Genomic DNA, 25274 nt, shown 5'->3' with positions numbered 1-25274 from the left:
GTACATGCTGGATTTGAAGATAAAGGCAAGGGGCACTAATGGAAATTATACATTAATTCAAATTAATTATACTAATGACATTCCCAACATTGCTATCTCTATGCAGATAATATAAATATTGCTTAAAATTATTCAAGGGACCCAAAATATTAAAGTTGCTAAAGTACACCCAAAGTGAAAATTCTGTCATTATTTATTTGCCCTCATGTCCCTCCAAACCTACAGTATATGATTTTCTTTCTTTCGTGTAGCACAAAAGGAGTCCAGAGGGGACGATTTTAGAAAAGGGAATAACAAATAATAATTTTGATAAATATAAAGCTGTCATATAACATCAAAAGACTTCAACACCGCATGTATAAGTAGAGCATAAGCAGCACTTCAATTTTTTTTATATATATAAAAAATTTTAGCTGAATTATACGTTTAAGAGTGGATTACTGTGAAATTCTGGGAAACTGGGTCATCCCAAGGAGAAGTCCAGCTTGCCAAACCTCATGCGCATTAAAGCAGAGCGATTGATTCTAAAAAAAGGCATCCAGTCACTTTTGCTTAAGCTTTCTCTTTTCTTTTTTTTTTTTTGACCTTTTAACCAAATCTCCACAATGCTCCTCCTTCTGATTGAATAATCAGATGCGTGTCAATAGGTGTCAATAGGTTTGTCTTGGCCACATTGTACCATATTTCTCTATTAAAGTCAGAGTCATGATACGGGTAAATACGTACAAAAACAATTAAAAATCCATAAAGGCTATGCTGGATTTGGACATGCACTTTTGCTCTATTATCAGTGATGATACGGGCCACACTTCCCTCTGACAGGCCACAAGAAGTGCATGTACCACTGACCGCTAAGAGTTACACCTTGAACAGCCTCTCCAACAGAACAGACGAATAGAGACATCAAAATAGGTTTCTGTTTTCTTTTCACACTAGAGGACAGCTGGAGGGGACAAGAACACTGAACCAGCACATGTCACTTTATGCATTTTTATTTTTTATCCCATAAATGAAAGGCTGCCTATTGTAAGGCTGGTGTTTAGTTGGGCTCTTTGTTTTCATGCGTCATGTGATCCCCACATTTCCCTTGTGTTCATGCCATTTGCTTTTGTTTTCATTTGTGTAACATTGCGCTTTCTGTAATGGTTCCACTGAAGCAGAGTCAGTTTTCTAAGCCTAAAGGCAGTTAATTTCATGATTAAAGAAGTGTACAAACAAAGCAACAACTTAAAAAAAAAAAAAACATAACTTAAACTTGACTAAAGCATGGTGTTGACATGAAACTCACAGGAGTTGACTGCAGCATCAAAATATGATAAAGCTTGACAAACACACAAGGCAAAATCAGGGCTATAAATACACAGACTACTAATGAGCAATTGAGCAACACCTGCATGTATTGAAACCAATGAACCAATGAGAACATAATAAAAAAAACACACATGGCATGACCACAAGGGAAATGTGGGGATCACATGACAACAAAGAGAACAAACATCGGAACAAAGTAGAGGCAAAATGTGAACAAAAACGTAGACATGTGGTGCATCTGAAATTGCATGCTATCTGAGTAGGAATTTGAATCTGAATTTATTGTGTGACTGTTATGTATAAAAAAGTATGTTCTATATAGTATGGATAAGAGTACAGGGTTCCTACACATTTTCCATTTTAAAATTCCAGACTTGCCAGACTCAAATTGCTTCACTGCCACATTCATAAATCCTCTCCCGTGGCCTCATGGGATAGTAAAGTTTTTTTGGAAGTATTAGGACATTCGGCCCACACTACTTTTTTGGTGTACTTTGCATACTATATAGTAGATAAGTATTTGATTTTGTAAGCAGCGAAAGAATGCACATTTAGGTAGGCTCTTATCTAAGAAATCCAAATCACATTCAATGCTATAATTTGGTTGAAAGTAGCATTTGGTGCTAGTATAGCCATAAGCTAATGTGTACAGGAGAGTTAACAAAAATGTGCCCTTAATTGTCGTTGAAAATCGTTGAAAGGGTTGATTAAGTGGCTTTGCTTATAGAAGTGTCTAATGGGAAGAAAGCACAATCAGTGATCACACATCAGTGATCACAAATTCAGTTCAGTTGCAAATTGTCATTGTTTCAAAAGAATGCTCTGAGCAGCAGCATATGCTTGGCTTTGTCTTTAAAGCACATCTTGTGAGGGTAATACTTTTATTCTCTGAGACTGAGTGTTTTATTTTGAGAAAGAAAAGAGCACAGCTGTGTTCCCTAAATAAAGATCCTTAAGAAAGCCTTGTGTAAGACTGCAGAAAATAAGCTTATCCATGTAGCGCATGGTAAAAGTGGTTAAAAGCAGCTCCTCATAAATCAGACACTGAGCACTTTGTTGTTTAACAGCTAAAACGCTGGTTTTTGTTCCGTTTCCATTCCATCTTGTAATTCTGAAATCCGATAAGCACTCTTCGGATAGGATTAATTTTCCAAACAATGTTTAATTTACAATTATTATGTGATTTGATTCGGACAGGATCGAAACCCATTGAAATGTGCAAGACTTACATATGCGATATAATTACAGCATTATGTGTATAATTAAGGGAGGAATTAAAGCAGAACTTGCTAACTTTTTTAACTTAATAAAACTGTCTAGAAATCATTTGGATGGTTAAACAACCTGTTCTGGTGATATTGGTGACTTTCCCTGCTCCCCCCAGCGTTCCCAGGCGGAAAACCAACCTTGCAACTTGGGGACTACCGTCCCGGCAAGATAGAAATTGGAAGTCTCGTGAGAAGCGAGAACGAGAACTAGCGCGAAACACGAATTGCTTTACGTCATGTCAATGTTCTATGATAATGTGTATGATGTATTACCCACCTCGGTAGATATAGCTCCACACGATACAGTTGGCTTGCTCCGATCATAACAAAACGCACATGAGCAGCGGTAGAGAGGGGGAGGAGGCCGCCGCAAGTGAGTTTTTTACGACAGTGTTGTGAAATATACGCCCCACAGGTGTAGGGGGAGCTCGTGGGGAAAACATGCGACAACAAAAGGGAAAATCAGCGAGTTCTGCTTTAAATCAAATGAGCACCATACTTGACTTTTAAAGTAGTTCAGAAGATTTTGTGATCAGACTTTCCTTATTTATTTACTTTTGTACATTGGATGGGATGCCAGCAGTACTGGAACCACCAACTGTTATTTTACCCTGTCAAAAAGTGTGAACTTGACAAGGTCAACATATATTATAAGCGAAGGAGTAGACTTAGCCGGACATGTTCAATTCGGATGGGATTAAACAGGATTTTCTGCAAAACACAAACTCTTCAGGGAAAACCTGTCTGAATAGTGAATAATACATGCTGAAATTCACAGTTGGTGCGAGTGACAGTACCATGAGTATTGTGGGTATGTTCATGTGCATTAATGGTTATTTCTGCATGGTTTAACTGTGAATCACACAGTGGGAATGTCACTGAACATGAGATGCATGGATGGAGAATGGACTTGAAGAAGAAAAAAAAAAATCTATTAAATTAGATAAAGCAGCACTTTCACTAGTGGTGAATTATCATTTTGAATTACCATTATCAAAACTGTGTCAAAAAATTAATAAAATACAAATAAGAATTTCATATAAAGTTGCATTAGACTTGAATACATAAATTTACACTACCTGGAAGCAATGTTGTACTATAATTGTTAACTAAAGCTTAAACTATTAAAATCATTTTATGATATAAATAAAGCTAAAATAATGAGAGAATATATAAATAATAGATGAAAACCTTAAAAACAGTTTGTTACTGACAAGACTGTATAGCTACTATTTTAAAAACAGCCGAGCTACTTTCATGTGACTGAAAATGAATTGAAGTAAGTAGCGTTGCTACTTTTAATTAGTTGCCACCCAACACAGGCAGATAGGTGTTCTGCTAATACAAATGGCAGAAAGGTTTTACTCTTAGCAATCTGCTAATTGCTTTCTTAATGGATATTAAACCAGCACCGAAAAATTCAGGGGTTTATTTTCACTGGGCCCCCAGCAGATGCTTTTAAAGAAACACGGCAATTATCCACTTCACAGCCAGACCAAAGCAAAGTCCAAAGCTTCCCTGAAATCTTAATTAGATCAGAACATGTGTGCTTTAAAAGCAGTCAATGTAAATTGTGCCTTTGGATGAAAAGGTGGATATGCTTGTTATTGAAACAGGGGACAGATGGTTGGTGCAACCTGCCAGTTTGGCACCCACTTGTGTTCAATGGCTATGTGATTGTAACCACCGAAAAGCTCTTTTTAGTGGCAAAAAAAGTATTTTATGTATTTTGTTCTATAACTTTCATGAATCCATCATTACGTGTTATAGCTCACCATTTTAGTGTTTACCCTATGGCACGGGTTGGATGGCATGTAGAGGATCCGTTAGCAACAATCTAACTTTATTAAACTGAATAAACAGAACAAAACACTCTGTCATAGGAAGGTACATGAGAAGTACACAGGAGCAAACCTATAACATTAAAGACACCAGACACCAAACTGAACTGAACAGAGGGTTTAAATACACAGGAATGATCGGGACAAGTAACAGGTGCGCAAGTCAATTAGAAACCATGGTAACAAGCAAGGCACACAAACTCAGGCAACTAGTAAACAGTGAAATCCATGGCTGCATCCTAAATCCTAAACTGGATACTTCCCTACTATAGTAGGAGAAAAAGAGTATGTGACTAAAGAAGTATGTTCAAATTCACAGTATTCATACAAGAGTAGGCCGGTACCCAGATGACCTACTACCTTCAACGAGATTCTGAAGTGATGAGATTACTATCCCATGAGGCCACGGGACGAGGATGTGTGAAGTGGCGCTGGTAGGTCACATGCTAATGACATGGAGAATGTAGAACATCCAAATTACATTCACACTATACACATTCATACTATATAAAGCATACTTTTTTAGTGATTACAAAGTAAACTTACTCAAGAGAGTATGTGATTTCAGATGCAGCCCTTGACAATGAAACTAGGTAGAACATGTCAATGAAACTAAATGAAACATAACCCTGCACCACCTGCCATGATTACATAAATAGTGATGCACCTGTAAAAACCATGCACCTGGTATATGAATGTTAAAATATAGTGCCATGTTATATATTTCTATTGAGCAGACTACAGCTATGTGTTGTTTTGAGTGCTGGTCTTTAGCATGGGATCTTCCCACCAGGCTTCTAACCAGCTAAAGGATTCTTTCCTGTTGACTCAGATGAGGTTGTTGCATGTTATACTGGCAAACAAACACAGCCCACATACTGATCATGACAGGATGCCGGCTGTAATGGAAAATGTATGGAGAAGGAAAGTGCATGTCGTGGTCATGTTTCCCTGGGTGAACTTAAAGAGTAGCTGTGCCCAATCAGTCCTGATTAGCAGATGGTTAATGTGTGAACTGGGAGGCAGAGAAGGGCTAATGTTTCATTCATCATGAATGACTGATGAGCTGATTAAAAAGACTCCCAGCAAGGGCATCACTGGACTGCAGAAGAGAGCGTGAAGTCTGTGTTATCAGCACCATTCCTTCCATTTCAGATGCCAAACTCTCTGCAACTGTGATACCATTGCATTATCGTGACGAAAGGCCATTATCTGGGTAGATTAAAGGCTGTAATCTAGATTACTGTTGGTGTACAAATCCCCATCCAAATACTATATTTGTGCATACAATATTAGCAACTTGTCAGTGATCTAGTAATGCAATTTTGCTATTGTCAATCTTGCTGATAGAGCTACTACTGTAGCTCACTATACAAATTCAAAGTGTGCATATTCACATTTTCTTGCCTTTATTCATTGGACAGTAGTCACATGTTTAACAATTAAATCTGAGGTTTATGAAGTGTTTGCAAATCTGGAGAGAGAGATTTCTGGAAGGTTTACTTAACATTTACTTATACATTTGTGAAAGTTTCATGAATGAGGCCTATTGTTGCTAAATATATTAAAGCTCATCAACAAATAGAATGTGATATTTTCACAATTCTTACAATAAATGCATGTAAATTTTCATAAAGATCATGTCATTGGACATCTATCATTACATTTCTGTTCTCGAGTGTATAAGGTAATTTCAGAACTTTTGTTTTTGTTTTATACTTCAATAGAAAAGCAATGTTAGTTGGTGAGTTCGATTTAATTTATGTGAATCATTTCGGTTCAAATTGTGTCAGTAAGATTTTTTTTGTTGTTGTTGTTGAACAATTAATACTTTTATTCAGCAATGATGCATGAAATTGATCAAAAGTGACAATAAAGACATTTATAATGTTTTAAAAAGATTTTTATTTCAAATTAATGTTGTTCATTTGAACTTTCCATTCATCATAGAATCCTGAAAAAAAGTATCATGTTTTCCACATTTTTTTTCCAACATTGATAATATTAAGAAATGTTTCTTGAGCAGCAAATCAGCATAGAATGATTCCTGAAGGATCATGTGACACTGAAGACTTGAGCAATGATGCAAAATGCAAAAATGATAATAAATGCAGCCTTATTGAGCATAAGAGACAAAGAGAAAAAAATATTTCCGACCCCAAACTTTTGAGCAGTATTGTGCGTGTGCAGAACACATACAATGTGTGTGTTTTTTTTCTTCTATTAACTATATTTTTACAGTTTATTTTCCACCCAGCCCTATTGCAATGAATGCATACCTTATATACCACCTAAAGATGCAGACTGTCAAAATGTTGAGTTTGCATTTCGATCAACCGATCCTCCTCTTTTCTTCCTCTCTCCCAGGAATTTCATCATTCCTGCAGTGCCCCAGATCAATTTTTAATTATGGACGTCACTATGACTCCCCTCCCTCTATACCGGAGCAAGACGACACGCTTTAATTAAAATGACGTGCCATGGCCCTCCAGATAAAACAGCTCTCCCTGCCCTAGATAGTGATTTTAATGACAGCCGACAACAGGTAGCCTTAAAAAAAAAAAGAAAAAAAAAAAGATGCTAATCTAGCAAAACAAAATAACTTGGAATCATTGTTATGAAAGAGAAGGATTATTTCTGCCTCAGACCATGTTGTCCTCTTGAATACAAAGTGGTTTAATAATTAAAAAATGAAATTTCAGAACCGAACACATTCTAACCTAACATAATGGCAAAAGTAATAATAATGATGATGACTGTTTTCAAAGCATAAAGTTCAATTATATCTACAGAAAGCTAACAATTATTTAAAACTATCTGTTAGTTTTAATATTTGGTGCCTGATCATGAAAATATGTTAATGTCTTTATAATTACATCACAAAACACATTTAATTAGTACTACTAAAACATTTCCCTTTCTTTGTGTTTTAGAGAGAATTATACGTACATAAGATGTACTAATTGTTGTCTATCCACATTAAGCAGGGTATTTTAAGAAGGTATTTTAACATTGAAACACTTTACCTTTCAGTTATTAAACATTTCTGCACCTCGTCTTTATGGATTGCATGTATTTACCATTTTTGGAGAATCAGCCACCTAATAAAGATTGATTTTTAAAAACCTTTTGCTTCATTTTTCATGTCTTTTCCATCCTCTATACCCGCCGTCGTTCTAAACGAAGCATAAAATTAATTTTCCTTGTGGGGGTGTAATTAGCATGTATTAGTAAGCTGCGACACTGGGGATGTTTTATCTACTGTAGATATTGGGTGGTCTGTGTTATAGAAGAATGTATTGTAACTCTCATGTTCTGTTTGCCATTTTGACTTTTCCTAATCTATTCATAAAGTACATTTAAATGTAATCTTCCTGAAAAATTATACATTACTTGGGTTCAGGGTCTCAGAATATCATTTTTTATTTGGTATTGACTTCTATTTGCTTCACTGCATTTTTCTGATATGTGACCCTGAATCACAAAACCAGTCATATGTTGCACGGGTATATTTGTGGCAATAGCCAACAATACATTGTATGGGTAAAAATTATCGATTTTTCTTTTATGCCAGAAATCATTAGGATATTAATTGCTTTACATATAGTAAAGATCATATTCCATGAAGATATTTTGTACATTTCCTACCGTAAATATAAATCATTTATTTTTGTGAGTAAATGCAGCACAATCGCGAACATAAATGGACAATTTTAAAGAAGATTTTCTCAATGTTTAGATTTTTTTGCACCCTCAGATTCCAGATTTTCAGATCTCTTGGCCAAATATTGTCCTATCCTGACAGACCATACATCAATGGAAAGCTTATTTATTCAGCTTTCAGATGATGTATACATCTCAGTTTCAGAAAATTGACCCATGTGACTGGTTTTGTGGTCCAGGGTCACATATGGGTTCTTGCAGGGGTCACTCTCACCCCAACACAATGTTGCTGGATGGATAGCAGTCTCAAGAGCTGCATGATTAATCTAAAAAAAATAATAATAATCGTGACATGGCATAGTGCGATTATTAAATTGTAAAGGCTGTGATTAATTAAATAAATGTATGCGCTGCGTGTTTCAGTGTGAAGCGCAGCACTGTTTATTTACACGTGAGCAACTCATGATCTGCTGTTTTCTACGGAAGAGGATTAGGGCCAAGCAATAATAAAAAAATAAAACCATCTCGAGATTAAAGTCATTATAATGCGAGATTAAACTCGTAAAATTTCGAGAAAAAAAGTCGAAATACAATCTTGAGAATAAACTCATTACATTTCGAGAATAAAGTCGTTGTGTTTCGAGAAAAAACTCGTTAAATTTAGAGAAAAAAACTCGAAATACAATCTTGAGAATAAACTCATTAAATTTCGAGAATAAAGTCGTTGTGTTTCCGCAGTTTTCAGTGTGAGTTTGAGTTGCTTATAATATGCTTTTTGGGAGCACAACTTGTGCCAAACATTTTCCCCGAACTTGAAATGAGACCAATTGCTTTTTTCTAACAGCTGTTGTCAACAAAACAGAAGCTTAAAGTGCCGCACACAGTTTGGACCATCTCTGCTTGTTTGCAGTGGGAGGGTAAATAAAGAACTGGTTCTTTGAATAAGTGCAGCGTTTTCTTTACTCAAGAAACATTATATAAATAAAGGCTAATGTTTTATGCATTTAAGGAGTGGAGAAGAGTGTCTACTCTTAGTCTAGCATTTGTCATCGAGTCATGGTAAATTCTGTCTTAAAGGGATAGTTCACTTTGAAATAAATTTTTGATATGTTTTAGCTTACCTCAAGGGCATCCAAGATGTAGGTGTCTTTGTTTCCGCAGTAGTTTCAATTTTGATATTTTTAGGTCAAACCGTTCTTGTCTGTCAGTCATATAATGCATGTCGATGGTCACCACCTCAAAGAGCATGCACAGAGTCCAAATTAAACAATTCCCCATCGTAAGTACACATTGATGGCCTAAGACACGAAACGAGCGGTTTGTGTGAGAAACACGTGTCTTAGGCCATCAATGTGTACTTACGATGGGGAATTGTTTAATTTGGACGTGGGGAATTGTTTTAATTTGGACTCTGTGCTTGTGTTTTGAGACAGTGACCATAGACCTGCATTATATGACTGACAGACAAGAACGGTTTGACCTAAAAATATCAAAATTGAAACTACTGCGGAAACAAAGACACCTACATCTTGGATGCCCTTGAGGTAAGCTAAAACATATCAAAAATTAATTTCAAAGTGAACTATCCCTTTAAATAGTTTTTAAGAACATGAGATTTTGGCCATTGCAGAAACAATTGAGCGCCCACATCTACAGTAAACTTTCTAACCTGGAATTTGATGAAAATTTAATACAATGCATTCTAATGACAGACAAAACACTTATGTCTGAAAATCTCAGGAATTTGCTGGCTTGTAACTCCATTTGACCTTGATTTTGGTCAAATGTTAATAATATAATGACACATGCAAGTCTCTGGCCATATATAAATCCACAGTATCAACTTTTACAACGCTGTGTTTACTTATTTTAAAAGTTATAATAAATATTATTAGTCATATTGATATTAGTGTTGTCAAAAGCACCGACTTCTGTACCAATTCGGTACTGACGATTTAAAAATGTGAAGATACCAGCATTTCCCTCTAGATTGTTGAGTGCTGTTGAACAGATTCTTCTTAACCGAACGCTTACACAGATACACAAGGGGGCGTTTGAAAGCAGGCATCTATCAGCGGATGCGTCTATCAGTGGATATATTAGGGATACGCTGATAGACGTCTGCTTTCAAATGCTTCTGTGTGTATCCGTGTAAGCGTTCGGTGAAGACAGAATGTTTTTGAAGCGTTGATCATTGTAGCCAATCATAGACATGTATGTTGAGCGCGTCAACACAATGGCCAATCAGAGGTGTTTAAGAATCCGTTCAACAGCGCTCAGAATGCTAGAGGGAAATGCAGGTATTGTCACATTTCTAAAATGTAGTACTTTTAGTACATTTAGATGAAGTCTGTACTTTTGACAACACTAATTGAGATATAATCACAAACTATTTAGTCAAATTTTGCTACCCTACTAACAAACCTACAGCGTTTAAATTATTTTAAGGGCATTTTAAATCCTATTCTCAGAAGAAAAAAAAGCAATTCGATTTTTTTCCCCAAATAGTGTGGCCCTAACAAATACCTTTCTAAAAGAGCTTGTCTAAAATTGAGGGATACAGCTTCAGTAATATCTGTCTGGGCTTTGACCCAGAGGAACATCTCAAAAGATTTTGAAGGGAAAATAAGAGTTTAGCTTCCAAATAAACATGGGGGTCTGAGACCTCAAACAAAAACCGTAAATTGAATTTGAACAGAACACGAGGGTGAAACAAATTTGTGTGAGCGGTCCGTTTCAGAAGCAACATTTACCATGAATACACGAGGTTGAGTTACAAGGGTCTCAATACCAAATCGTTCAAAATCATAGTGCAGTTCAGCGATCAAAAGAACGCTATGTAGGATGAAATGCATCCGTTGTAATGGAAGTGCACCCCCTCCCCTTAAGCTAGACAGCAAAGCCCTTTAGCTAGCATGTGTGACTGAGGTTTCACTTTAATGCAATAAAGGAATTTCTGAGCCAGACCATCTCCTCCTAGAGCTACTTAAAGTCCCTGTGCTTACAGTGAAACCAGGCAGATTTGAAGAAGTGACTAGCACCACCATATTTTTCCCCGTTTATCAAATCAATCGATCCTTAGAAGGAAAGAGGAGAGATTTATGAGGCCACGCTCTTCTGTTGAACCAGCTTTTTCCTCTCTGCTCTCTCTCTCTCTCTCTCTCTCTCTCTCTCTCTCTGACCATTTTTCTTTTTTTCTCAGCATTGTGTTTATTGTGCAACTTTTGCCAGCAAATCTTTTTTTTTTTCTTTTTTTTAGAAGATGTGGCAGAAGAAAAGCCAGTCAACGTTCTGAGAAAAAAGAGAGAGAGGTTTCCTTTGAGGACATTCATATAGAAAGGTGCCTGGGAATCTTCTTTCGGACTGGAACTGATGGATTATCCGGGCAGTTTGCGAATGAGCCTAGTTTGTTGAGTGTTTGATCTTGACCTGGATCCAGTAGGCCATTTATTTTCACTATGCTGTGTAAAATTATAGCTATTGCTTTGGCAGATGTGACTATAAAACGATGAAGCATCCTGCGCTGCCCACCTGAGGCCTACACAAGGTCTGCGAGTTGAAAAGCCATATTGTGAGACTTAACGAGTTGATTGTCGGACAGCAGCTTTGCTACAAAAGCCCTGTCTATCCATACCACTGGCATTGAAAGCTGTTTAGCCGGCATTGTGAAACACAATCCAGTCCTCTTCTCCTCCAGTCTGTCAGGCAGTTACCGCAAACAGTTTCCTCCCCTGGCTGAGCGCGAGATAGCATTCAGAATTACAGCGAGGAGTCAGCAGGACTGTTCAAGCACGTACCGATTTAATTGCGGGAATGCATCTTTCCCAGTGTGGCCGGACCGCCCACGGCATTTACACAGAAAGATGAGAATGCGGTTTGACTCTCCATGTTCTCGTAGCTTTCTGCTTCTTTTGCCTCTGGTATATTTTCCAATTTTGTATTTCTTCCAATTATGGCCAGCTCAAATGTCCATGATAAAAATAAAAATAAAAATGGAGACTCATTAGAATCCAGTACTGAGATGTGAATATAAAGTAAATATGAACTCCTAATATTCAATTAAGGCAGTTAGGTGGGATGTTAAGGATCTTAAATATGTTTTGTGAAATAAGAAGAAACCTCAGTTGGAAGCCTGGCCCTCTGGCGAGGTTTAGTTTGCATTGTGTTGGGATAATGTCCGAATGGAGGATATTAGATTTATAACATTTACATCAATAACGGGATATATGTACAAAGCCCCTAAAGGGACATGGTGGTGGGAAAAAAATGTGATGGTGGAAAAATAATAAGTCAGTAGGGGCTTTCGCACCGGACGAACCTTTTCATAGTTCCTAGAACATGTTCACGTTTTTAACGAGTTCGCACCGCAGGAACTAGGAACGATCTTAGTTCTAGGAACTCCTTTTGGAGGAGGGTCCAAAAGAGTAGGGTCTAAACTAGCACTATTGGAACTACCAGTGACGTTAGTGTACGCTGATTGGCCGAACACATGCGAAACGTGAAAAATTAAGTAGTGTAAACATACAGATTATAGCCTGTATATTTACTCCAGAAACTATACGAATATGGAAAACAGTGATAGATGGGTCTCTTAACCTTTATACTAAAGAGAAAATCCAACGCAACTTTGAGGGGACCAAGCCAGACATGATTATGTATTTCTGCTTAGCTAGCGACACTGGACATCATCTGTTATACATTCTCTGTATAACAGTTCTATCTAATAACGTATTAGACAGGAAAATGTTCTCAAGGGAACCATTAGTTCTCGGGGAACCACCCTGGTGGCAAGTTCCTAGAACTACACGGTGCGAAAGCCCCTATTGCTTTTGCGTTCCCCCCCAAAAGATCTTTGTGTTCACTCGCAAAACCTTTTGAGCTCTTTGTGATCGAGTCTCTTGGTGGAATGCAAATGGTTTTGCGAGGGAACACAAAGTTTCTCAGGGGAACGCAAAACATTTGCGAGAGAATGCAAAAACAGCTCTTTTTTCTATTCACCATGTCCCTTTAGGGGGTCCGTATAGTAGTATATAACAGTAAACATATTGATTAACATTGTATTTGGTATTTATGTGTTGATCTTTATACATTTCATATATTATTTAATTTATATATAATAATTTAGTATAATATGTTTACCTGGACCTACTCATCTGAGCACTACCTTCCCTGCAATTGCCCCAGCTCAATAAGAACACCAGATCCCCTATTTATTTTGGACACTTTTATCCCCATAGACACTTTATTCCCCTTTTTGGACATTTTATGTTTATTTGTATGTTAATAAACGCCTATCTGAGGCTTGACGCTAGAGCCCTGCGCGGGACTGTTTTCTTCATCCCGCTCCCGCCCGCCGAATTTCTGACCATTACCGCCCGCTCCCGCAATATGTATGTCCACTCCCGCCTGCACCCGCAAAACTCTGAGAATTTATTCCCGCACAATAATAGAGATGCATTGATTTTGTGTCTTCTCCCGTCCCGCAGGAAAAAACACGTATTTGTATTGCTATTATTAAAGAGATTCATGGGGTTGTTTGTTTCGTTTCCCTGGCCTGCATGTATTCTGGACACATACACACAGGACAATGAAGGAAATCGAGTGTATGCTGTTTTTGGATGGTTTTGTTTTTGTTTTTCCTGTTTTTTATTCTGGATACTCCGTCTGGCGCGTGCAATGATGCGTGATGATTCTCTCTGACCAATCAGCAGTCTGCCGTGTTTTCACGTCACATTTTAGTATCGCCTCAGCTCGCTCAGAACCTTGCCGGAGGTGGTACGAAAAAAAGTACCTGGAAGCAGATACAGTTACAACTTTTACACAGTGGAAAACCAAAGGCGAGTCGAGTCGAGCCGAGCTGGTACTGTGTAGTGGAAAAGCGCCATTATTGACATCTCCATCATGTCGCTAGGCTACCTCCCGATCCCGCAGTGTTTTTTTTTGCCGCCCATTCCCGCCCGCAGCAAATTTCAAACCGCCCGCTCCCGCGAGATTTGCGTTGGGTCCCGCGGGACCCGGCGGGACTCAATCCCAATGCAGCTCTCTTGACGCCACACTTGCACAACACCAGTATGATTTGCTACTTACTGATTGTAGACAGATGGTATTAGAGATGCTCTCATTCTACAGAGTATTTTACGGGACAAAAAACTGTAAATGACTGTGCCAGGATGCATCTAACAGTTTATCTGATCACTTGCATAAGCAGATAGAAAATTAAACAGACAATTAAACAGACTCAAACACAAAAGTGGCAGCTTAGTTTTGAGATCTGCCAGACTAATATAGCAGAATTCAGCATGTCTCATTTTCTTGACCCCCTCCTTGATGACATCTTGGGTCTGTCGACTCCCATTTCTCCATGCTTTATTAGGCCCAGCTCACTTTACACCACATTAGCTCAGAGACAGCTCTAACTCACACTAGCGCGGGCCGACCAGAAGACCGTGGGCCATGTGAGGATAGAATTGACATTTCTCAGAGGAAAGCACTGGCATGTCACCGCCTCTTTACCGGCAGGCACGCCTAAATGCAATTTCAACCGCATTCTCATGTCAATATAGAGATATTCTCTCTGACTGGATGTAATCATACTCCAATCAGACATCTCCTTGAGCACGAGCTACCGTTATACCTTCATTTGCGGGGATTATTCGACTCCAGGGCAACTGTCAGACTGATGTCACACAAGCCACTGTTTACCTGCAGGAAACAAGCAGTCTCCGTCTTTCTTAATTAGTTGATGTTATTCAGATGACTGGAAAGAAAGAACGATTTGAACACTTCTATTCACTGTGGTCTCTGATGAGCAAGTGCGACGGTTTGCCAAAAATAGAACTGTATGTATTACATTGAATGCAAATAAAGCTGTGTTGAGTTTTTATGTTTAAATGGTACTGGCAAATAAAAAAAATTAAAAAAAAATTGAGCGTTTAGGGAAAGAAATGGGACTTATTCATGTTTTTAAATTTTCAGTAAGTTACTGTACTGAGTTAATCTTTGGTAGCACCTCTTATAATTGGCTATGACATAATAAGTGCTTTAATTTAAATCTAAGCTGCTAAATGTTGGCACACTCTGCAATTCTTCATAATTATGATGCTCTGATGGAAAAATGGAAAAATTGGCCATGAAGCAGATTGACTGTATTTTATAATATATTTCATTTATATTTCTAATGCTTAGTTGTGACACGCATAACCTTCAAGTGTTCCTGTAGCTTTCATATATGCATTATGGTTTCCCAGTACATGAAATACTATATTATATTGTGTGGGGCAAATATTAAGTATGAAAGACAACAATTAAGTAACTGTTTTTTTTATTTATTATAGTACTTAAGCCATATTGTAAATTTGCAATAAAGTATTATCTAGAAAATATTTACTTTTTTATTATGTTGACATCTGACATTAGGTGCACTACTGTATACCTTTAAGTGCACATGTGAACTTTGACAGCTCGAAAAATACATTTGGTAACATATTTTCATATCCTCAGATCTCAATTTGAAAATAATGTAAAACCGTGGAAAAAAAAAAAAATAGTGTGGGATGAAATCCATGTATAAATGCATGTTATCTAGGCAATAAATGCAACCTATAAAACCTCTAATTCAAGAACGTCCATATTTAATTGGAAGGTTGATTTCAGACAATACAGCATCTTAATAACAACTTGCAGTCTCAAGGACATTTGTGTGTTGGCTGGTATGGATTCTAATTCTACACATGCTCCAGACATTTCACAGTTGACTGCATGGTCATTCAGCTTTCTGCTAAAACCAACACAAGCCATTCATTTATACTCAGTAACGGGAGAGTGACGTAGCGGTGTCCTTTTACAAGCAAAGGAGTGTCCGAGCAAAGTGGAAATGCATTGCATTAATTATTAACAAGGCTTTACATTTCCACCAACAATCACTTTTTCTCAGAGTAAATGTTTGCGTGCTTTTGGTTTGTACTCTTGTGGAAAAGGAGTACACTTTAGCATACCTTTATTACACTTTAACATTTTACAGAAATAATTATACTTTAAAAAAAATATATATACTGTATATACTTAAAGTAAATGAAATGAAAATGTATTGATTAGATCCTGCTGTATAGCCAATGAGCTTGCTGCTCAACTTTCAAATGCTTGGACAGCATTTGCTGTAGCAGATGTAGCACGCTTTCAGAAACCCTCCACCTTCCCCAGCTCCACCTGTATAGATCTGTACGGTTAATTCATATATGCTATTGTACAGCAGCAGCATGTCTAACTTGCTCACAGCAGTGTGTCGTGTGTGTATTGACAGTAGCAAGTCTGTCAGCAGCAATAACCAACAGCAACAGTGTAGCATCTATTCCACCAAACCAAACATATCAACATTGTCATATCCATGCCAAACACTCAGAGAGTTGTCATGACAGAACTGACCTTTAGAGTGATCTACTTTTTTGATCTACTAGGACATAAGTATATATGTATATTTCAGAATTAATTTACTTCTGTTGTCTTTAAAATATGGTTAAAGTGTACAGTAGGGCTACTGCTGAATGTACTGTCAAGAAATTATAATAAACTAAAATACACTTTAATGTCATTTCTATTAAAACGTGTATGTCTATATTTAAATATTAGTAATTACATGTTGCAATAATACATTTGCACTTTAGTAAAACAAACTTTAAATGTATTACCAAATAACACAATATAATTAAAATAATAATCTAGTATTTTACATGTGCTTTAGTATGCAAGTCAGCACATCTATATAAGTGTACTTCTTTATAGCACAACATAAGATTATTAAAACTGACTAGAAATTAACTTCAGGGTAAAACTTGATATTTAAGGTAAAACTGGATATCATTACAAAGTGTGTTACAAAACAGTGCCATGAAAGTGTACTCTCGTTAAATTGACTGTTTTCATTAATATTATATTATCTACAAGTACAGTTTTTCTTAAAATATATTTGTAAGATTTGAAGTGCAATACAAGTGCACATTCAGTACAGGTAAGTGCACTTTTTTTCATAAGGTAAGACGGACTGCACTTTCAGGTTAGCATTAAGCCATTTCTCTGGCTGTTCTGGTTGCAATGATCAATATTCAAGGACCTTCAAATTCAACTGAAGACCTCTATTACTCAAATTATGTTTGCTAGGTACAGACCACTGATGTGAGCTTATGAATAAGTGATAAGTGAATCCGCAGTCGGTTATGCTTGGTGCCCTAGTGCAGAAGAAGAGGGACATTGAGGGCTTGGAGACGGGTTGTATTTGCCGCCCACCGGCTACCCTCTGCAAAGCTCTTTAGAAATTCACTGCACATCAATAATGCAAGTCCTGGTACAATGCACAAGGTAGACGAAGACACGCAGAAGCTCGCCGTTGTGTAATGTGCATTTGGGACGGAGGGCACTGGCTCTACGTTACCGTCAGTTTGTAATGAGGAAGCTGTTATGCAACTGCATACGATTATTATCACGGAATTCAAATGAGGAAGGAGCCAATGGTAATGAAGTATCATAAAACGGGGTGACGTCTGGAGAATTCATTACCTAGTGGCTCTCTGGATGTCTCCATCTTTTGAAAAACGTATTTGTACATCACTCGGCTCCCAGGGATTTTCTGGGAACGCGAGACTTGCAAATGCATTGCGACTCTCCGTTTCGCATGCAAACTGGAAACAGACCTTCTCTATAGCTGGGAAAGGAGATAGAGAACATCTTGAGTTGCCTGAGGCTCATGGTCTCCTTGGCTCTCTTCTGGGAATGAGGAATGGGCAAAACCCCCATTCTTCCATCCCTCTCCACAGGCCTGCCAGCAGTCTGACATCCCAATGTCAACTGCTTCTGAATATCTCTGATGAAGTACAGCTCCATGTAACATGAAGCTTCATATAGTCTGGGTTGACTTTTGTTGTCCTCCAACTTGTACTACAACTTTTACTGCCGTTCGAAAGTTTGCGGTCAGTACGATTTTTTGTTTTGACAGAAAATACAATACAAGTGATCCAGTAAAGATATTTATGAGGTTACAGAAGATGTATATTTCCAATAAATGCTGTTCTTTTGAACTTCCTATTTCACAAGAATCCTGAAAAATATGTACCAGTTTCCATAAAAAAAATAAAAAAAAATAATGTTTTCATGATTAGAAATGTGTTTTGAGCATCAAATCAGCATATTAGAATGATTTCTGGAGAATCATGTGACACTAAAGACTGGAGAAATGATGCTGAAAATTCAGAAATAAATTACATTTAATAAAATAGAAAACAGCTATTTTAAATTGCAATAATATTGTTACAGTATTTTGATCAAATAAATGCAGACTAGGTGAGCATAATCTTTCAAAAACATTCAAAAATATTGAATGGTGTAAATAAATAGTGTATTTATTCTTTCCTTATAAAGTCAAAGTAAAATTTTATTCTTAAAAAAAAAAAAAAAATTAAATATATATTCCTAGTCATATTTTGTATGATTTGTCAGAGCACTTACTTTTGTCTTCATTTTATTTTATTAGAATGTAATAACTAGGCCTGTCATTTTCATTACTTAATCAGAACGTAATTAATTCAGTCAAATAATTGCTCAAGTCAAAATCTGCTGAGAAAAGCCCTCAAATGAACTTAGTTAAATCAATAAAAGAAAACATTATATTATTGTGACAGACAAGTAAAGCATTGAATTAAACATTAAACCAAAAGTGGATTTGGATGTCAATGTATTGTTTGTTTTATTTCTATTTTCCTTTTAATGTAAACCAATAGCCAAATAGCTATTCAGACATTGTGGAGTTGTAGGTAATGTGGCCTTTCTAAAAGTGTGTGAGTAGTCTACAATAGTAATTTAATGCTGGTTAATCTTCATGTAGTAAAGGTTACAGCAATAATAGCCATAATAATAGATTTTAAAAAAAGAAGCGTCACCATTGGAATATGTCAGATGCTCTCGAGGGTGAGCTTGACCTTCAGCCTTCATCTTCTGGTCAGCCTCCTCAAATGTGGGTGTTGACTTTCTAACACTCACATTTCACAATTTTTTAAGATATATTTTACTTCCATAATGTGAGATGTGTTGTGAATGCTGTTTTATGTAGAGTTTAACTGAAATATTTTTTTACGTCCAACTGAGTTCAATGTCTTTTTGAGTTCTATGCTGGGCAGAAGAACGTTCTGTGTGTCTGTCTTGATGTCTGTGTGCTTCCACAGACCAGAATCAGATATCAGCTGGCACATATTCAATGCTGCCTGTGACATTTAAGTCAGACTTCAATCCACCAATCCCATAGAAACATATCTTAGTTAATTCATCAATCTCTATCTTGTTAACATATTGATAAGCAATGTATGTTGCATTCCACTAGAAAAAGGTTCTGAAGCTTCATATAAATACAAAAAATATGCTAAAAATGAATGAATTGATACATATAGCATGTCCAGTATAGGCCAATTCCTCTTATGAGTAGTTATTTTTAGTCAATCAAAAACATGCAGCACAACCTGGCTAGCCTGATTCCTGAAACAGATTACTCCTTGTGAGCCAGTTATCTTGTGAGTCGATGCTTTTTAGTAAAAAATAAATAAAAAAACGATTATATATATTTATATAGTTGAATAAGATGAGTTAACCACTGAAACACTGCCCTGTATAATTTGCACCAAGTCCGTATGGCATTTTTTGTAAGTTTAATGTCACAAAATATTGAAATTAAACAATTTACTAATTTAAAAATGATTTGAATTAAGATGTATAAATTAGGGAGCTTAGTTTTATTTATGGTTTACTTTTAAAGGGGACCTATTAAGCTCTTTTTCAAAATCTTGATTTAGTTTTTGGGGACTTGATTATAAGATTATTAAATATTTGACATTGTTGCAGCACCTCTCTTCTCAGTCTGTCAGTAACGCTCTGGGGTGCGTTTCCCGAAAGCATCATTAGCCAACTATGGTCGCAAGTTCCGTCGTTATCAGCATAGGTCAACGATTTGGTGTTTCCCGAAACCATCGTTCCAACGAACGTTCGCAAACAGCATCGCAAACTTGTGTGGTTGGAACGACAGCTCTCGAGCTGTGGTTAGAAGCATAGTTTCTAGTTTACATGAGATGTAGACTGAATAAATCCTTATCTTTAGCTAAATATGCAAGCTGACATTCAGTACCACCCATGTTATTTATTTAGAATACATACAAATGTAATTTACGTCTTTTAGTTTGTCAAGAGATTTAAAGCACCGTTTTTGAAGACTGCGCATGTGCGAACGTGCTCTAGTAAGAACGAGCATATTGAGTCTGGTAATAAAGCAAAATAACTGAGAAAAATTAGAAATGGTCTTCAGATGCCATGTCTGTAGCTTATATGACAAAATCTAGCGTTAATTCGATCTCAAACAGATTAATTAAAATAAGTTATTAGTCCACCACGTGCGAGACGTCATAAACCAACGTGGTTGAACGATACTTTGCGACATACGGTTTCGGGAAACAGTCGTGACTAGCTAGTTGATTTCTCCATCGATGCATCGTACTATGCTAGTTAAGCAGCGAGCTATATAGTTGTACGGGAAACGCACCCCTGTTTAGTTCCTGTCTCAATGAAGCCCCTCCTTCTGAAAAGCGCAATGTGCTCTGGTTGGTCAGTTGGACCAGTGTGTTATGATTGGTCAACTGCTTCCAGTGTGTTTCAGAAATGTCACGCCCCTTATCGTAACCACGAGATTCAACACACTACTAACACAACTCAACCAGGCCTTTTTGTGTATGCCTAGAGCGGGAATTATTTAAATGAGGAATATTGTGACGTGTACATTCCCAAAACTCGACTTCAATCAAGGTGTTTCAGGGAGTTCAGAAATAATAGACTTTTTTCATGCACAAAGAGCAACATTCCACACTAAATAAAGTTAAAAATGTAAATACTATCACCCTAATTAAGATTTCTGCATTTGTTATTTTAAAATGAATAGCTTTTAGCAGTTATCTACCTTTTGTTAGTAGCATAGTGAGCTAACTGTTTTTTTTTTAAAAGATTAGCTTGACTGATTAATTAATTTTATGACTAGCTTGTAGCTTAATAAACTACAGTTTCATCGATTCTGGTTCAGTTTGTTTTAACAGCTGACTCTACATATAATTTTGAGAGCCTGATTATCACCTTGATGCAATGAGAATAAAGCATTTTGTAACGAATAGCTTTTAAGCTGCGAGTTAGCAGGCGTGCTTTTAGCTGTGCCCTGATATGAGATAAATTGGTGTAATAAATTGGTCCCTGAAACTGAGCAGCATTGAGATCATAACCTGCGAGAGGCAATCTTGCTGTGGCAGGATTCTGCTCGCACGTACAGAAAGATTGAACTCAGCGATGCTCCCCAAGCAGACCCTTGTTAACAAACTGGTCAGGTACGCAGGAGACTACAGCGCTGATAATTGTACAAATAAATAAGCTTAGTGGATGCTAACGTATGGAAAAATTGCACCCGTGTTGGAAAAATCTGCAATGCATGCAATGTTTTTGGGTCACTACCTCTTCTGTGTGGACTAATGCTCCCTTATTCTCAAAAAAAGTTACTCTTATATGTTGGTTTTATTTAGTGAATCAGAAACAAACGGTGGAAGGAGCGTAGCCTGATTCCTGAAATAAATGACTCTTGTGAATTTATTATTTTTAGAAAATCAAAAACATAGGCCTACAGGATGACCAACATTGTGTAGTCAAACTGCAAACCAAATTACTCTTATGGGCCAGTTCTTTTGTGAGTCGATTCTTTTTTGTAAACCCCCCTTTTTGACGCCATGTGGGTTTATATGTCCGCTTATATCGCCTGATAAAAGCATATACTGTGAAAAACTGCATTGACAAATAGGTTTACAGCACATTTTGTTAGATTTGTTTTAGCCCGAACTGCTATAAAAAGCAGCATCCAGTATGTTGTATTTTGTGCATCATTTGTCTGTAAGCATGACAAATGAGGCAATTCCTTACTAGCATCTACGCATTACTTAAAGCCAAATATTTTATGATAATGTTTCACCTCGCCAGTGAAATGAACTGCTTTTCCCCCACTGCATATTAGTGTGATTTCTCTTTGAGAGCATAGTTTTCTTATATTTTCTTTTCAGTAAAGTTAATAAATGACATGTTTGTGGCAGGTGTGCGCTAACAGTGTTATGCTTAGCAGTCGTGTTATTTTCATGCCGCAGTGTTTTATCACTGTTGGTTGAATGCAGGGATTGGAGGACGTGATTCCCTCAAGGGTATTATTTTAATAACTTGTTTCGTAATGCATGTTTCTGTTGAAGAATCAGCATTAGGAGTACTCACTTCAGTGAGGTGTGTTTTAAAAACTCAAACTTAGCCTTTCGATACTGTTTTTCTTTATTTCCAGCCTTTATCAGACAGGGGATGTAGATAAATCAACAGAATCGAGTATGACAACAATAAACCACTTTGCAAAAATGGAGAACGGCTTTGATTTGTGTGACGCCAGAGAGAAAATGATTCTCAGTTGTTCACCAAATTTTGGGTGATTTAATTTGAACATTTCTATTGTGTCGTAGCTGCACACAGTCCTCTATTGTATTATGTTTTGGTTCATTATTAGCAGTTCTTTTCTTGCCTGGAATACCTCTGTAATAACTAGAGACTTTACTGGTGGCCCTAATATCATACAGAAAGGAAAGGCCCTCGACTGCATGCAAATGAAGCGAGCGTGTGTGAAGTGTGTTTGAGTAATGAATTAAGGTGCAGAGGGATCTGACGCATGTCATCTTCAATGGGAAAAACAAAGGCACAGTTTCTTGTTGAATGAACAGAAGGACGGACGCAAATAAGAACACTTCAAAGAGGGCTTTAAAATCAATAACCAGAAGTTGCTTGTTTTTCCTTTGCCACGTTGTAACATGATGCATATTTCTCAATTTATCATTGTTATTTGATCATTTTAACTCGAGCGCCACATTTTTAGAACACAGTGTCATGAACGAGACACTGCAAGAGACGCAAGACGTGGGCGCAATGGTCAAACACATCAAACAATGGAAAAGTAGAGCAGTGGATTGGAAAAACGCATTCTGTGAACAGCCCCTAAAATGCACTAGGTTACCTCAAAGGTTCTGGTTCTGTCAGGGACTTCACATATAAAACCTTTTAGGGATTCCCATGATGGGATCATTTTATGGATTTAGTTTTAATTAATTAATTTTGTTTTAATTCATTGTTTAATGCATTTAATTAAGCAGCTTGTAGAAAAAAAAAATACATACAAGTAATCATTTAAGACATTTACCCTTATATAGAACCTTTTTTGGCATAAAGGGTTCTTAAAATTTTAGTTAAGAACTCTAGGGTTCTATATTGGACCACATCAAACCTTTTTTCCTAATAAGAGTGTGGATCATTACTTGAATTTTCAGTCTTTTTTTTTTTTTTTTTACTTAAAGCTATAATTTTTGGCTTGTTTGGGGCTTTAATGGCAGGAGCTGCATAACATTTTCTAGTTTTGTGTTCTAGAGAGAGAGAGAGAAAAAAAATCACAACATAAAGGGGTTGAAATAAACATGAGGTTTTCTTTTTTTGGCTGACCTAAATGTGTTACACCACCATATTCTTATTCACCATCATACTCTTAGTGAAAAAGGTATGGGAGCAAAAACATATCATCTAACTTGACTTTCCAGTGACCTCTGTGGAATTAAAGGCTGTTTTTTTTTTTTTTTTTTTTTTTGCTCTCGGGTTCAGCAGTTCAAATGTTGCATGCTTGCTCAATCAAAATATCCTTGAATGCAGAATATATATATATATATATATATATATATATATATTTTTTTTTTTTTTTTTTTACAGTAGATTTCCAGTGTTGCCATCTGAGCACTGGCACAATGAGTGGGACATCACTAATAACTTTTATGATTCCCACTTAAAGGGTTAGTTCACCCAAAAATGAAAGTTCTGTCAGTAATTACTCACCCTCATGTTGTTCCAACCGCGTAAGACCTTCGTTCATCTTCGGAACACAAATTAAGATATTTTTGATGAAATCTGAGCCATGTCTCACTCCTCCATAGGCTTCTATGTGACCGAAACTTGCTGGCCCAGAAAAGTTATTAAAGAGATCGATAATATAGTCCAAGTGACTCCAGTGGCTCAATCTTAAGTATATCAAGCGACGAGAATACTTTTTGTGCGCAAAAACAAACAAAAATAACGACTTTATTCCACTTTTCATTTCCTTCTCTCTGGGCCTCGTAGTGTTTTTGTGCTGCGCGTCTGTGTTGCACGTCATCACGCATCACACACATGACCGGCGTCGGCCAATAGTGAGCCTACGTGGTGACGTGTAACACAGACGCGCTGCGCAAAAACACTACGCGAACCAACTAGAGGTCCAGAGAGAAGGAAATGAATAGTGGAATAAAGTCGTTATTTTTGTTTGTTTTTGCGCACAAAAAGTATTCTCGTCGCTTGATATACTTAAGATTGAGCCACTGGAGTCACTTGGACTATATTAACGATCTCTTTAATAACTTTTCTGGGCCAGCAAGTTTCGGTCACATAGAAGCCTATGGAGGAGTGAGACATGGCTCAGATTTCATCAAAAATATCTTAATTTGTGTTCCGAAGATGAACGAAGGTCTTACGCGGTTGGAACAACATGAGGGTGAGTAATTACTGACAGAATTTAAATTTTTGGGTGAACTAACCCTTTAATAATCAGCACGCTTATATTGTGCATTTTATGAGATTCGTTTCTAATCTATTAGGTTTGGTCTTGGCATTTGCTATGCTGCTGTTGCTGTTTCAGAGCATGTACTGGACATGCTACGTCCAATACATACACGGCACATTGCTGTGAGGAAGTATGCTGCTGCTGTACAATAGCCAACGCATTCTCATCCTAGGGTGTCATATACTGACACTTTTGACATTTCGTCTACATCCAACGCACATGGCACCCTTTAGCGTCAATATGACACGCACAGAGCTTTGTTCGGTTATGGGTAGGTTTAGGTCTGGGGTAGGGTTAGGGTTAGACCGCTAGGAGGCGCCTTCTGGCCCATATCTATCTGCGTCTCATATTGACGCTAAAGGGTGCCATGTGCGTTGGATGTAGACGAAATGTCAAAAGCGTCAGTATATGACGCCTTGGGATGAGATCGGGCTGACAATAGCATACATGAATTACCCATAGCAGATCTAT

At 37.1% G+C, this 25274-nt stretch overlaps 1 protein-coding gene across 3 annotated transcripts in view; it reads left to right on the top strand.

Annotated features, from left to right (window-relative positions):
* The window catches only part of LOC311297570 (leucine-rich repeat and fibronectin type III domain-containing protein 1-like protein), a 116849-nt gene that overhangs the window by 71392 nt on the left and 20183 nt on the right, over window positions 1-25274 (top strand). The window lies entirely within an intron of this gene.

Source organism: Rutilus rutilus (assembly GCF_951802725.1).
Source record: "Rutilus rutilus genome assembly, chromosome: 9".
NCBI classification, from domain to species: Eukaryota; Metazoa; Chordata; class Actinopteri; order Cypriniformes; family Leuciscidae; genus Rutilus; species Rutilus rutilus.
Note: the sequence above shows the minus strand (reverse complement) of the source record. Positions and strands in the feature narration are given on the sequence as shown.